Source organism: Dermochelys coriacea, chromosome 8, assembly GCF_009764565.3.
Source record: "Dermochelys coriacea isolate rDerCor1 chromosome 8, rDerCor1.pri.v4, whole genome shotgun sequence".
Classification (NCBI taxonomy): Eukaryota; Metazoa; Chordata; order Testudines; family Dermochelyidae; genus Dermochelys; species Dermochelys coriacea.
In genome coordinates this window covers 11,367,440-11,379,611 of record NC_050075.1, presented here as the reverse complement: position 1 = coordinate 11,379,611, position 12,172 = coordinate 11,367,440, and the positions used below count along the sequence as shown (strand labels likewise).

Genomic DNA, 12,172 nt, shown 5'->3' with positions numbered 1-12,172 from the left:
AGGAGCCCCACAGAATGCAGAGTGAATTTAAACTTAAATTCCTGGAAATATTCATTTTTAGGAGGGGGTTCATGAGATTTCAAAATTTAGTGAAAGGGGTTTGCGGGTTGTTAAAGTTTGGGAACCACTGCACTAGAGTAATGTGAGCTCCCTCTTGTGATCGAGTGGTGCTATTGCAACTCCTTAAAGTAACACCAAACCAAGCGGATGCATGCGGCAATAATCCATTCTTTGGAGTGCTGTGCAAAGAAACCACATCTCAGATAGTAGGAAGTCAGTTAGTTCTGAGTTGTTTGTTCACTAGCTAGGCTTCTAGATAGAAAGTAGACTTAATGGGGCAATCGAGCTTAACTGATCTAAATATTTTAGAGAATTGTAGGGCATTGGATATGGCACAGAAAAATGAGTGAGAAAGAACAAATGCCTCTCTCTTTAAAAGAGGTAATAAATCTGAATTAGTGAAGAAAAGGTAACATGGAATATCCTAGACGATTCAAGACTACTAAAATGGTTCTTTTGTTCATGCATCAATTCTGGGCAACATGGACAAACCCACAGGAGGGGAAAACTGCTAAAAACACTTATGGAAGTGTTATCTCCATCACATGCTCCTCTTGTGGGCAAGAGACTGACAGCCTCCTGGCTACAGGAGGGAGCATAACTGTTAAACAGAGCCCAAAAGTTGCTGCCCTTCCTTCTTCAAGAGGTGTGCTGCCTTTAGGGGAGCAGATTTGGGGAGTGGTCCTGCTTTGAGCAGGGGTTGGACTAGTTGACCTCCTGAGGTCCCTTCCAGCCCTGATATTCTACGATTTGATTATGTGAAAAAACAGGACATTTGTCAGGGAGCAGGAGGAGAGGACAGTAGCATGAAGGGGATATTTATGGTAGACATCAAGGAGGTGAGCATGGGGGATGAACAAAACATGATGCCTGCTCATCAGCTAAGCAAACCCCCTTCTACCCTAAAGGGCAAGGATCATATAACAGGTCTGCTGGGGAGGTCCCTGAGATGCATATATTCTCAGATGGCCTGTTGTCAATGTCACTAACCCAGCTAGCAGGCAGTCTGTATGCAGAGGTTACAAAAATCACAGCAAAACTGTCCTTGGTGAAACTGACTGGGACACAAGGACAAGCCCTGGCAACAGAAACACCCCTGTTTTTTCAGAGACAACTGGTCACTATACTTTGCCTTCTTTCCTACTCTCCCTTCTGTGATAGAAAGGGAGTTTCTATTGTTTGTAATAATACTACAGAAATCTGCAATGGGAAGATATAACTAAAAGGATGTTAGTACAAGACTAAATATTAGAGAATATTTTATTTGTTTTAATTGGGGCCCACATTGTTTTACTGGAGAGAGGGGGGAAAAGATTTTAAAAAATACCAGAAACTGATTTGTCTCTTACCAACAAGTAACAGAAAGTTCTCAGTGTCCACTTTCCAAATCTTTTGTCATACTAAGGATATCAGGAGTATTTAGTCCAGAATAAAGATGTGCACTCTTATGAAACAACCAAATTCTATCAAAATTAATACAAGGACATTGACATATAGTATATAAAGGTGTGATGCCACTTTTGCTGGTTAAATAAATATTTCTCCACATTGTTTATATCAACTGAAAGGTTATTGATATTGCTCTGTATACAGTTCTAGAACTCAGATGTATTTTAAAGTGCAACAAGTACTCTACAACTCCAAGGGCCTGATTGTCCTTATGGCCTTGCACCTTGTGTGCTCCTTTACACCTGCCATGCAAGTGTGTACTCCAACAAACTTGTATGAGTAATATTTATATAATATACAACTTTCCATTGCTTCTTTCCTGCTGCAACGTTACACAAGATAGCATGCATATTACACGATCCTTCTGCTGTCAATGGTCTTGCACAAGGAATGAAACTGGCCTACAGTGTGTTTTGCTTTCCCCTCCTTTCTCTCCCCATTAAGAAAATAGGAATAGGAAGATGTATTGTGAAAAATTCAGAGCCGCTCAAAAACATTTGCATCTGAAAACATACAACAGAACCAAATGCTTTGGGTCATTTATCTATTAACCTACCAGTGTGACAGGTTTAATGTGTGTACCCACCCAAGAAAGAACATCAGAAATTTATGCAAAAAGATAGCAAGGAAGAGGCATTATTATTGAATCCACCTAAGCAACAAGTTGCTCAGATCCTGAGAACAAAGAAATAAATGGGCAGATTTAGTACAAAAAAAAAAAAGACAAATGAGAACAGGAGAGGGTAGCATTAAAAAGCAAGGCTGAAGACAGTTCAGAACAGAAATTATTCTGATTTCAGGTTCCTCTGCAAAATTAGAAGATAAAGTTTGGTTTGCAAACCTCAGTGTAAATCTGCTCCTAGAAAGATGATCCTTCCTAACATATGGCTCTCTTCCTGCAAGATTTGAAGAATAGATCCCAACAAAAAACTAGGCTTTCCCAAATTAGAAAACATCTAGCCTAGGCTTGTGGAGCTTGACTAGAGAAGAGTTAGATTCATGGTAATAAACTGATTCCACAACATTATGGTGACTTGCTGATAAATTGTAAAATCTAGCAGACTCAAGTGTAGTTTCATATGAACCAAGATTTTGCCATCTCCCATTTCTCATATTTTCTAAGATTATGGCTTCTCAATTTTGTTAATTCTATGACTTTACAGATGTCCAAAATGGAGTTACTGTGCTAGATAAATGGCTTTGATCAAGGATTTATCAAAATAAAGTTTTGAGGCAGGTCAGTAGTTTCTCCCCATGGACTAGGTGAAACGTAACACACATTTCTGAGAAGATTCGCCATAATCCAGTTAAATGGAGGATAAATCTGATAATGTTTAGCAGATGTTAGTAAAGCAGGAAACTAATGAAAACACTCGTTCAAATTCCTTCTTTTGAGGGACTGATATTTGGTTCTGGCCAAGCTGTGGGCCATCTTTATTACCCACTAAATCTCTGGAGCTGCTGAGGGCCAGAGTTCAATCCCCAGCATGAACTAGATAACCTACATTACTCCAGGCTGCCATAACTCACAAGGAGTTGTTCCTATTCAAATACAATCCTCAAATGGCCACCTACGCCATCTTTAAATCAGCTTTGTGCATATGGAATTGTGCAAAGAAGAATTAATAGAGGCTAAGATCCGGTCTCATGAGTTTCTTCTCTACACAGGATTAATCTGCAGAGGAGGATTTTGCCATAAATGCCCTGATGTTTTGTGTTTTCTTGTGGCAGTAACATCCATTAGTTAAAGGTGCTAATTATAGTAGTAAATATATTAGGGATGACACAGGAGCTAAATATATATTATGTGTTCCCCCTATTTAAAGATATTAATCAGAATTCAAGTATGTATGAGCCATTTGTATGTAACTTGTCACTTCTAAGTTATCCATGATGTGTGTGTGTGTGTGTGATAAATATTCTGATTTGGAGAATATAATTGTTTTTCAAAAGTGACAACTATATATTTGACAATTTTTTTTCACAGCAGAAAACTTTTAAACTTGCTGGCAACTTTGATATCTATGATCATTAGAACATATTTAGTCTTAATAGCAAGTAGCCCATACCTTGTGGATAATTAGTGAGCAGAGTAACCTGTCAGAAGCTGCAAAAAGAAAAGGAGTACTTGTGGCACCTTAGAGACTAACAAATTTATTTGAGCATAAGCTTTCGTGAGCTACAGCTCAATTAAAAATTAATGTGCAGAGAAATTAATCAGAATTATTACGAAGGATGGCTCCTACTTTTCTTTGAGACTAAAATACACTGATCTTAAGAGATTTAATACCCAGCATACAGGATAACAGAGAAATAGAAAATCTCAACTACATTCCACATCTGTTTTTCTTAATATTTTTCACTTTTTAATTTAGAGACAAGCATTCTTTCAAAATGACAGTCATAATCTTTTATATTCAAGTAATCTCATCAACTTTTACCCTACATTTAACCTTGTGTCACCATGTGTTAGTTTTTTGGAACTTTTACTGCACATCATTTGTTAAACATTGAGAGTCTGATGGTGCAATACAGAAAAATAAACTTTCTGTTTCAGGAGCCTTATGTACACTAGGGTCCCCACCAGAGTTTTGTATTATAGTACCATGACTTGCCAGATGAATATTTTAGTATTCTTCACTAGAGAAGGAAACAAGGGGGTTACTTTGGAAAAATCAAATGTGTATGTGTTCAGAAAAACTAAAAGCAGCTAAAATGTTTCTTCTAGCTGCTTGTTTACAGAGAAAGCTGCAGCCAGTGTTAATATTTCTTTCTAGTGTCTTTTTTGTTTTGAAATTCAGTGAATGCTATTGACCTGCACCTATTATTAGATTTTTTTGGAAGGCATGTTTTCAGTGTCTGACATAATAAATAAATGATTTTGAAATATACCACCTAGTAAACTCACGGACCAAATACGGGGAAAATAATGGCTTATATGGTTGTACCACAGTTCAGATGACTTGCTTAGTAAATCATGCTTACTGTTTGTTTATGGAGTCAGTAATTTTAGAAGATGTTAATACATTTTTACAAGACAGACTATAGTATTTAAAAATATCTGAACATCTCAAACCTCCTCCCTGCTCTTTCTTAACTATTAAGGAAGACCTTTTTTAAAAACAGCTGTAAACTGTCAGTTTAATTTTTATTAAACATTAAATAAAAATTTAAATGACAGTTTACAGCTTTTTTTAAAAATATTTAAAAAAAAAAACAAATCTGGAAACTTACATGTTTACTAAAGCAGGTTTCTTCTTGTCACATGCCCTTGAAAACAGCTGTTGCCTAGTGGAGTTGCTAGCAAGTCTCCACCAAACATGACATGCTAACCTACTTGCAGGCTATTACTGTCATTTCCAGGGTATTATTGTCATTCAGTCTCCTTGGTAATTCCAAGCCATTAGAGCTGCACGGTCTAATCATACAATAGCTTCAATATTTTGCTGTAAAGAAAAGAATGACAACACAAAATTGGTCGTTGCATTTACAGTAGTATTTGTGAAATACTTCAATATAGCTCTTCATGACAGGGACTTAGATTTTGGTCAGCACAATGGGGCCCTAGTCCTGACTGGAGCCTCTGGTCACTGACCTAATATAAACATTTAATGATTATGATAATTAATAGTTACATTTATTGATGTAGCGTGAAAGCTTATTGTTATTAGAATTTAGCAGGACATTGTTAAGACTGCATGTTTGGTGTGCTTCAGATCTATATTTTTATGAAAATAGCATACACAGGCCGAAAGCCAAATTCACTCAGGGTCTGGATCAGCGTCTATTGGTCCAGACTTTACTGAAGACTTCGGTGGAAGAGTGTGCACCGGGGGATAGCTCTCATGCTAGGCACCCATAACTTTTCCTCTAACAAAGGTCACCAAGTAGCAGGATACATTCGTTCAGCACTTCTTCCCTTCAGTCTCTATCAACAGGGTTCTGATGGATCCCCCAGTGGAGACTGTGCTGAAATTTTCAGACACCTCTATGATTTAGACATGCAATTCCTATTGCAATTAATGGGAATTGTGCATTTAAACCCCATAGGTGACTTTGAAAATCTCAAACTAAAGTTGTTTGCAGACAAAAAATATCCCAAGGAAAGACTGGAAATGCTACTCCTCCTAGCAGCCCACCTTCACGTGAACGCCCTGGGACACTGGCTAGTGAGAGGAGGGGTGTAGGAGGCTGCACCATCTTTTAGGCTTTGATGAATTATCTGAACAAAGCACAATAAATCACATGGAATTATAAATCACAAGTTAATTACGTTTAGTTAGGTGAATGCATAAAAATGACTGAGGAGATTGTGAAATCACTTGACAGGGACATGCATATTCTTGCCCACGTCTTCACCACTCTCTCTTGAATCAAAGAGCATCAATGCCACCTAGCAGAATCCATAGTTTAGCTGCTCTTTTACAATGTGTTCATGGCCAATAAGGGAAGACCTTTGGAAGAGAAATTGCTGTAATTGCATTTCTAAATTCTAATTTAAACAGTTTCAGAATTCTGCTAAAGTGGATTATAAAAACACAAGGGAGAGAAGAAATGGAGTATGATCAGAAACAAATTGAGGAAAGGAAAGAAGAACCACTGGACTGTTGTATTATTTGCTGCCCTACTTGTTAATGGTTGGTTTAAAGGAATTTTTTGAGAGAAAGCATAATTTCAGAAAAAGTTAAGTTTTACAATAAATTTTGCTAGTCAGTGAATATCTTCTGAAAACTAGAGTGGTTACAAATATTATAGCAGGGATGCAAAACTGTGCTTCTTTTGATAACATTAAGCTGAATTCCAAGCATTGTGAAAGAAGTACTGAAGACCATGAAGCTCATGAAAATATGCCAGAAAATCAGTGCAATGAAGACAGCAGTACCTACCCAGAAAGGATGCCAGAAGCTTTTATTAAAAGCAAAATCCTGCCATCCCCGGGCAAGATATCATATATCAAACTGGTTCCATGGGTGCCAATTACAGTTGTTATCTTCATGAACAACGTGTTTGATATTAAATAAACTCTCTTGTAATATCGTGGTTGTCATTAAAAGTGCTTGCCATATTTTGGAATATCATAAGAATCTGCTTAGTTTTTTTCATTTTGTATCAATATGTATTGTGACAATTTTTCTAGGTTCTGTTTTTAAAAACTTTTTTTTTAAAGCAGCCAATGCAAATCAAGGTACAGATGCTTCAGAAGATGATCTTGCCAAATCGTGTTTCCTCTTTCAGAATGATTCCTTTAGGTCTGGGTACAAATCTGGCAGCTTAGTTTAGACTCCATAGGAAAAGTTCTATACTGTAATTTAAATTCTTCCATTTTCTCTGGAGGAAAATTCATCAATATGAATCTATACCAATACTCTCACCAGAAATCTATACCTCAATTTTTCTCCCTTCTATTCTCTTTTTTCCATCTCTTCGTCCATTCCTGCCACTCTCCTTTCATCTTTCTATTCTCTTACCTAGCTTTCAGGTAACTAAACTGCTGGTCTACACAGCCTCTGAAAGTCAAGCAAAAGATGTCTCAAATTGGTCCCCCAAAAATGGAGGCATCCAAAAATTAGTGAACACCTTAATGTGTTCATCTCTAGCTTTTACAGTTGCAAAAATAAAACTAATCTTCACAATTTGAACCAAATGAAAATGAATGCATTGGTAACCTGTCAGAGTCTGCAGTGCAGGCATCATGAAGTAATAGCTAGGAAAGGCATGAACTGTTTCGATTAATCTCTGGGTGGGGGGGTGATAGTTACTTTGAAGCCTAATGATAATGGTGTGAATGTCAAAGCTGATCAAAGCTCATACAGGAGGATGATCATACTATGAACACCTACATGATCTATTTTGAATGACATTTCCATCAGAAGTTGGTGGAACTTGAATTGTGGCTAGAGTTTGAAAAAGTCCTGTCTCTTTCCCCACCCGCATATCTGACTCCTATTATTCTTAATATATTTAATATTCTTAAATACAGCATTTTACAAAACATAAATTCTCATCCTGTGTCAAGGTTCCTTCCCCACTCTGAACGCTAGGGTACAGATGTGGGGACCTGCATGAAAACCTCCTAAGCTTACTTTTACCAGCTTAGGTTAAAACTTCCCCAAGGTACAAACTATTTTACCTTTTACCCTTGGACTTTCGCTGCCACCACCAAATATCTAACCGGGATTTTTATTAGGAAAGAGCCATTTGGAAATCTCTTTCCTCCCAAAATCCTCACCAAAACCTTGCATCCCCCTTCCTGGGGAAGGTTTGATAAAAATCCTCACCAATTTGCATAGGTGACCACAGACCCAAACCCTTGGATCTTAATAACAATGAAAAAACCATTCCGTTTCTTACAAGAAGAATTTTAATAGAAGAAAAAGTAAAAAGAATCACCTCTGTAAAATCAGGATGGTAAATGCCTTACAGGGTAATTAGATTCAAAACACAGAGAATCCCTCTAGGCCAAACCTTAAGTTACAAAAAGACACAAAGACAGGAATATCCATTCCATTCAGCAGAGTTATTTCCTCAGCCATTTAAAGAAATCATAATCTAACGCATATCTAGCTAGATTATTTACTAAGTTCTAAGACTCCATTCCTGTTCTGTCCCTGGAAAAAGCATCACACAGACAGACCCAGACCCTTTGTTTCTCCACCCCCTCCAGCTTTGAAAGTATCTTGTCTCCTCATTGGTCATTTTGGTCAGGTGCCAGCGAGGTTAACCTAGCTTCTTAATCCTTTACAGGTGAAAGGGCTTTTCCTCTGGCCAGGAGGAATTTTAAAGGTGTTTACCCTTCCCTTTATATTTATGACATCCTGCAAACACACATTTGCCTCACTTTTTAAAGACAAAAGGATTTCTCTCAGTGTGTAAAGTTAAGCACATATGTAAGTTGTTGCAACTCAATAGAGAAAACCATGTACTTGCTTTTCTACAGAGAAAGAGTAACAAAAGACAGGACAATCTGAATATCAGTTAAGTGCAATCAGACCTATTCCTTATAGTATTCCAATGGTTAATGGCAGTGCACCAAGGATAAGCATATGACTGGTAGATTTGGATGCCAACAGTTTTATAAATCTCCATTCATCTCTGTTTACTATCTACCTTGTATTCTTGTCTGCAGAGAGTAACTGTAATGCCAAAAGTTTCTGGTATTTTTAATAACAGTTTATTTAAAGAGAAATTGTGCATGTAATTTTTTTTGTACAACAAAGAACAGATACTGAACCATGGTTTTGTTCTCTCTCTCTCCCTCTCTTGATTATTGTTGATTATAAGTGTTGATTATAATGCGGTTAAGTACTTTATAGATAAGAATATATTTGTGATTTTCTGTAATAAACTGATTTCTTATTTTTTGTTATGTTATATAATAACTTGAAGATTAAATGAAAATAGTATAATGCATATTTACTTCAATTTTTTCTTGTTAGCTCTTTACTACATTTCCTTAGTTCACAGCTGTACTTCAAGCCGTTGGAGTCTAATCAAATGAGGATTTCCTGTAGAAAAAAAGTTTCGGCAACATAACCCATTCTTACACGTACACCAATGCTGACATAATACCTTTACAGGTCAAAACAAAAGTAAAAGCCATCCTGTACATACAAAAAAAATAAATCTGACAACATATAATAAATGTACATAAAGCTAATTATCCCACAGTTAAAGACTTTGTATATGTCTACAACTATATTAAGATATGGTAAAATGTTATGGTCAGCTAATTACTGTCATATGCAAATGCCAGGAAATCCATGGGCACTAACAGAAGTGTATGGTTGCAGTGGGTAATGAACACAAATTGTTCATGAATAAATATAAACATAGAGAAACACTTGTTTTCCTCATGCAAGAACAGACCAGCTGTTAACTGCTGAAATCTATGCAGGATGTCGATCAAGTATTTTCTTAGTGCCCACACTGCAGTCTTCTTCACTAACACACTCCTGTATTTGCATTGTTATTTGTGTATTAATAACAGAATCCACCTAGACCATCAAGATTGGTGTAAACACCTTCCTATATGTTACTCTCACAAGTAGTCTATTTTAAAAGTGATCAGGTAAATAGAGCTAAATTTCTCTCCTGTGTAATTTGTAAACCTCAAGCTGAAAGAACTCAAATGTGAAACTGCGGAACTATTAACTATGGTTTGTAACCTGTACTTTAAATCAGCTACTGTATCCAATGACTGGAAGATAGCTAATGTGACGCCAATTTTTAAGAAGGGCTCTAGAGGTGATCTGGCAATTACAGACCGGTAAGTCTAACATCAGTACCTGACAAATTAGTTGAAACAATAGTAAAGAATAAAATTGTCAGTCACATAGCAGAACGTAAGTTGTCGCGCAAAAGTCAACATGGTTTCTGTAAAGGGAGATCACGTCTTACTAATCTATCAGAGTTCTTTGAGGAGGTCAACAAACATGTGGACAAGGGGGATCCTGTGGACATAGTATACTTAGATTTCCAGAAAGCCTTTGACAAGGTCCCTCACCAAAGGCTCTTATGTAAATTAAGTTGTCATGGAATAAGAGGGAAAATCCTTGCGTGGACTGAGAGCTGGTTAAAAGACAGGGAACAAAGGGTAGGAATAAATGGTAAATTTTCAGAATGGAGAGGGGTAACTGGTGGTGTTCCCCAAGGGTCAGTCCTAGGACCAATCCTATTCAACTTATTCATAAATGATCTGGAGAAAGCGGTATACAGTGAGGTGGCAAAGTTTGCAGATGATACTAAACTGCTCAAGATAGTTAAGACCAAAGCAGACTGTGAAGAACTTCAAAAAGATCTCATAAAACTTAAGTGATTGGGCAACAAAATGGCAAATGAAATTTAATGTGGATAAATATAAAATTATGCACATTGGAAAAAATAACCCCAACTATACATATAATATGATGGGGGGCTAATTTAGCTACAGCTAATCAGGCAAAAGATCTTGGAGTCATCGTGGATAGCTCTCTGAAGACGTCCATGCAGTGTGCAGTGGCAGTCAAAAAAGCGAACAGGATGTTAAGAATCATTAATCTTATTGCCCTTATATAAATCCATGGTATGCCCACATCTTGAATACTGCATACAGAGGTGGTCTCCTCATTTCAAAAAAGATATTCTGGCATTAGAAAAGGTTTAGAAAAGGGCAACTAAAATGATTCGGGGTTTGGAACAGGTCCCATATGAGGAGAGACTAAAGAGGCTAGGACTTTTCAGCTTGGAAAAGAGGAGACTAAGGGGGGATATGATAGAGCAGTGGTTCTCAACTGTGGTCCACTGCTTGCTCAGGGAAAGCCCCTGGCGGGCCGGGCCGGTTTGTTTACCTGCCGCGTTCACAGGTTCGGCTGATCGTGGCTCCCACTGGCCGCGGTTTGCCGCTCCAGGCCAATGGGGGCTGCAGGAAGGGCAGCCAGCACAACCCTTGGCTCGCGCCACTTCCCGCAGCCCCCACTGGCCTGGAGCGGCGAACCGCAGCCAGTGGGAGCCGCGATTGGCCGAATCTGCGGACGCGGCAGGTAAACAAACCGGCCCAGCTCGCCAGGGTCTTTCCCTGAACAAGCGGTGGACCACAGTTGAGAACCACTGTGATACAGGTATATAAAATCATGAGTGGTGTGGAGAAAGTGAATAAGGAAAAGTTATTTACTTGTTCCCATAATATAAGAACTAGTGGCCATCACATGAAATTAATGGGCAGAAGGTTTAAAACAAATAAAAGGAAGTTCTTCTTCACTCAGCGCACAGTCAACCTGTGGAACTCCTTGCTGAGGAGGTTGTCAAGGCTAGGACTATAACAGGGTTTAAAAGAGAACTGGATAAATTCATGTCAGTTAAGTCCATTAATGGCTATTAGCCAGGATGGGTAAGGAATGGTGTCCCTAGCCTCTGTTTGTCAGAGGGTGGAGATGGATGGCAGGAGAGAGATCACTAGATCATTACCTGTTAGGTTCACTCCCTCTGGGGCACCTGGTATTGGCCACTGTCAATAGACAGGGTACTGGGCTGGATGGACCTTTGTTCTGACCCAGTATGGCTGTTCTTATGATTAACCTTTGTCTCATTTAACCTCTCAAAATAATATAAATATTAGGATTCAGTCATAATAAATTAATATTACATGTTTTCTAGTAGATAATAAAAAGGATAAAGTCATTTCAATTAGGATTGAAAACGTACTTTTCCTCAGTATTCTCTTGATGTTGTTTTGCATGCAACAGTAGGTCTATTTAGAAAGATCCAGCAACATGTCTAGGCCCCGAAGGTACCAGCTGCCAGTTATAGAAATCTTGCTTCCAAAGGAGAGGAAACTGGAGAAGGAAGGGAAAATGCACAGTATTATTTTATATAGTGTTTAATTAAAGGGACTGCTTCTTTGGCCACCAAAGGCTGACCTATATACCTACATAGTAACTGTATACAACCCTCTCACAGCCCTCCCCAAAAAGGATGTAGTGAGAGGCCATTCTTGATGTTAAAACTGCCTCTCGGGGTCACCGGCCGTGGGGTGTGAATTGGAGTAGTCCCAAGGCTGCTCTAACTTACCCCAGAAACCATTGCTGGTCCTAGGTGGAGGGAGCATACGGTAGCTTAACACCATCTTTATACCACTCTGCCTCTGTTCTCCCATCAAGGGGGGGGGGACAGAGACAATTTATTCTTC

General features: G+C 38.3%; 1 long non-coding RNA gene across 1 annotated transcript in view; it reads right to left on the bottom strand.

The window, feature by feature from the left end:
• Window positions 1-3,667: 3,667 nt before the first annotated feature.
• The window catches only part of LOC119860253, a 9,676-nt gene continuing 1,171 nt past the window's right edge, over window positions 3,668-12,172 (bottom strand). Inside the window, exons 2-4 of the long non-coding RNA XR_005294475.2 lie at window positions 11,689-11,819; window positions 8,927-9,014; window positions 3,668-4,955 (exon numbers count right to left, since the gene is read on the bottom strand). This is a non-coding gene — a long non-coding RNA (uncharacterized LOC119860253). The remainder of the gene's footprint in view (window positions 4,956-8,926; window positions 9,015-11,688; window positions 11,820-12,172) is intronic.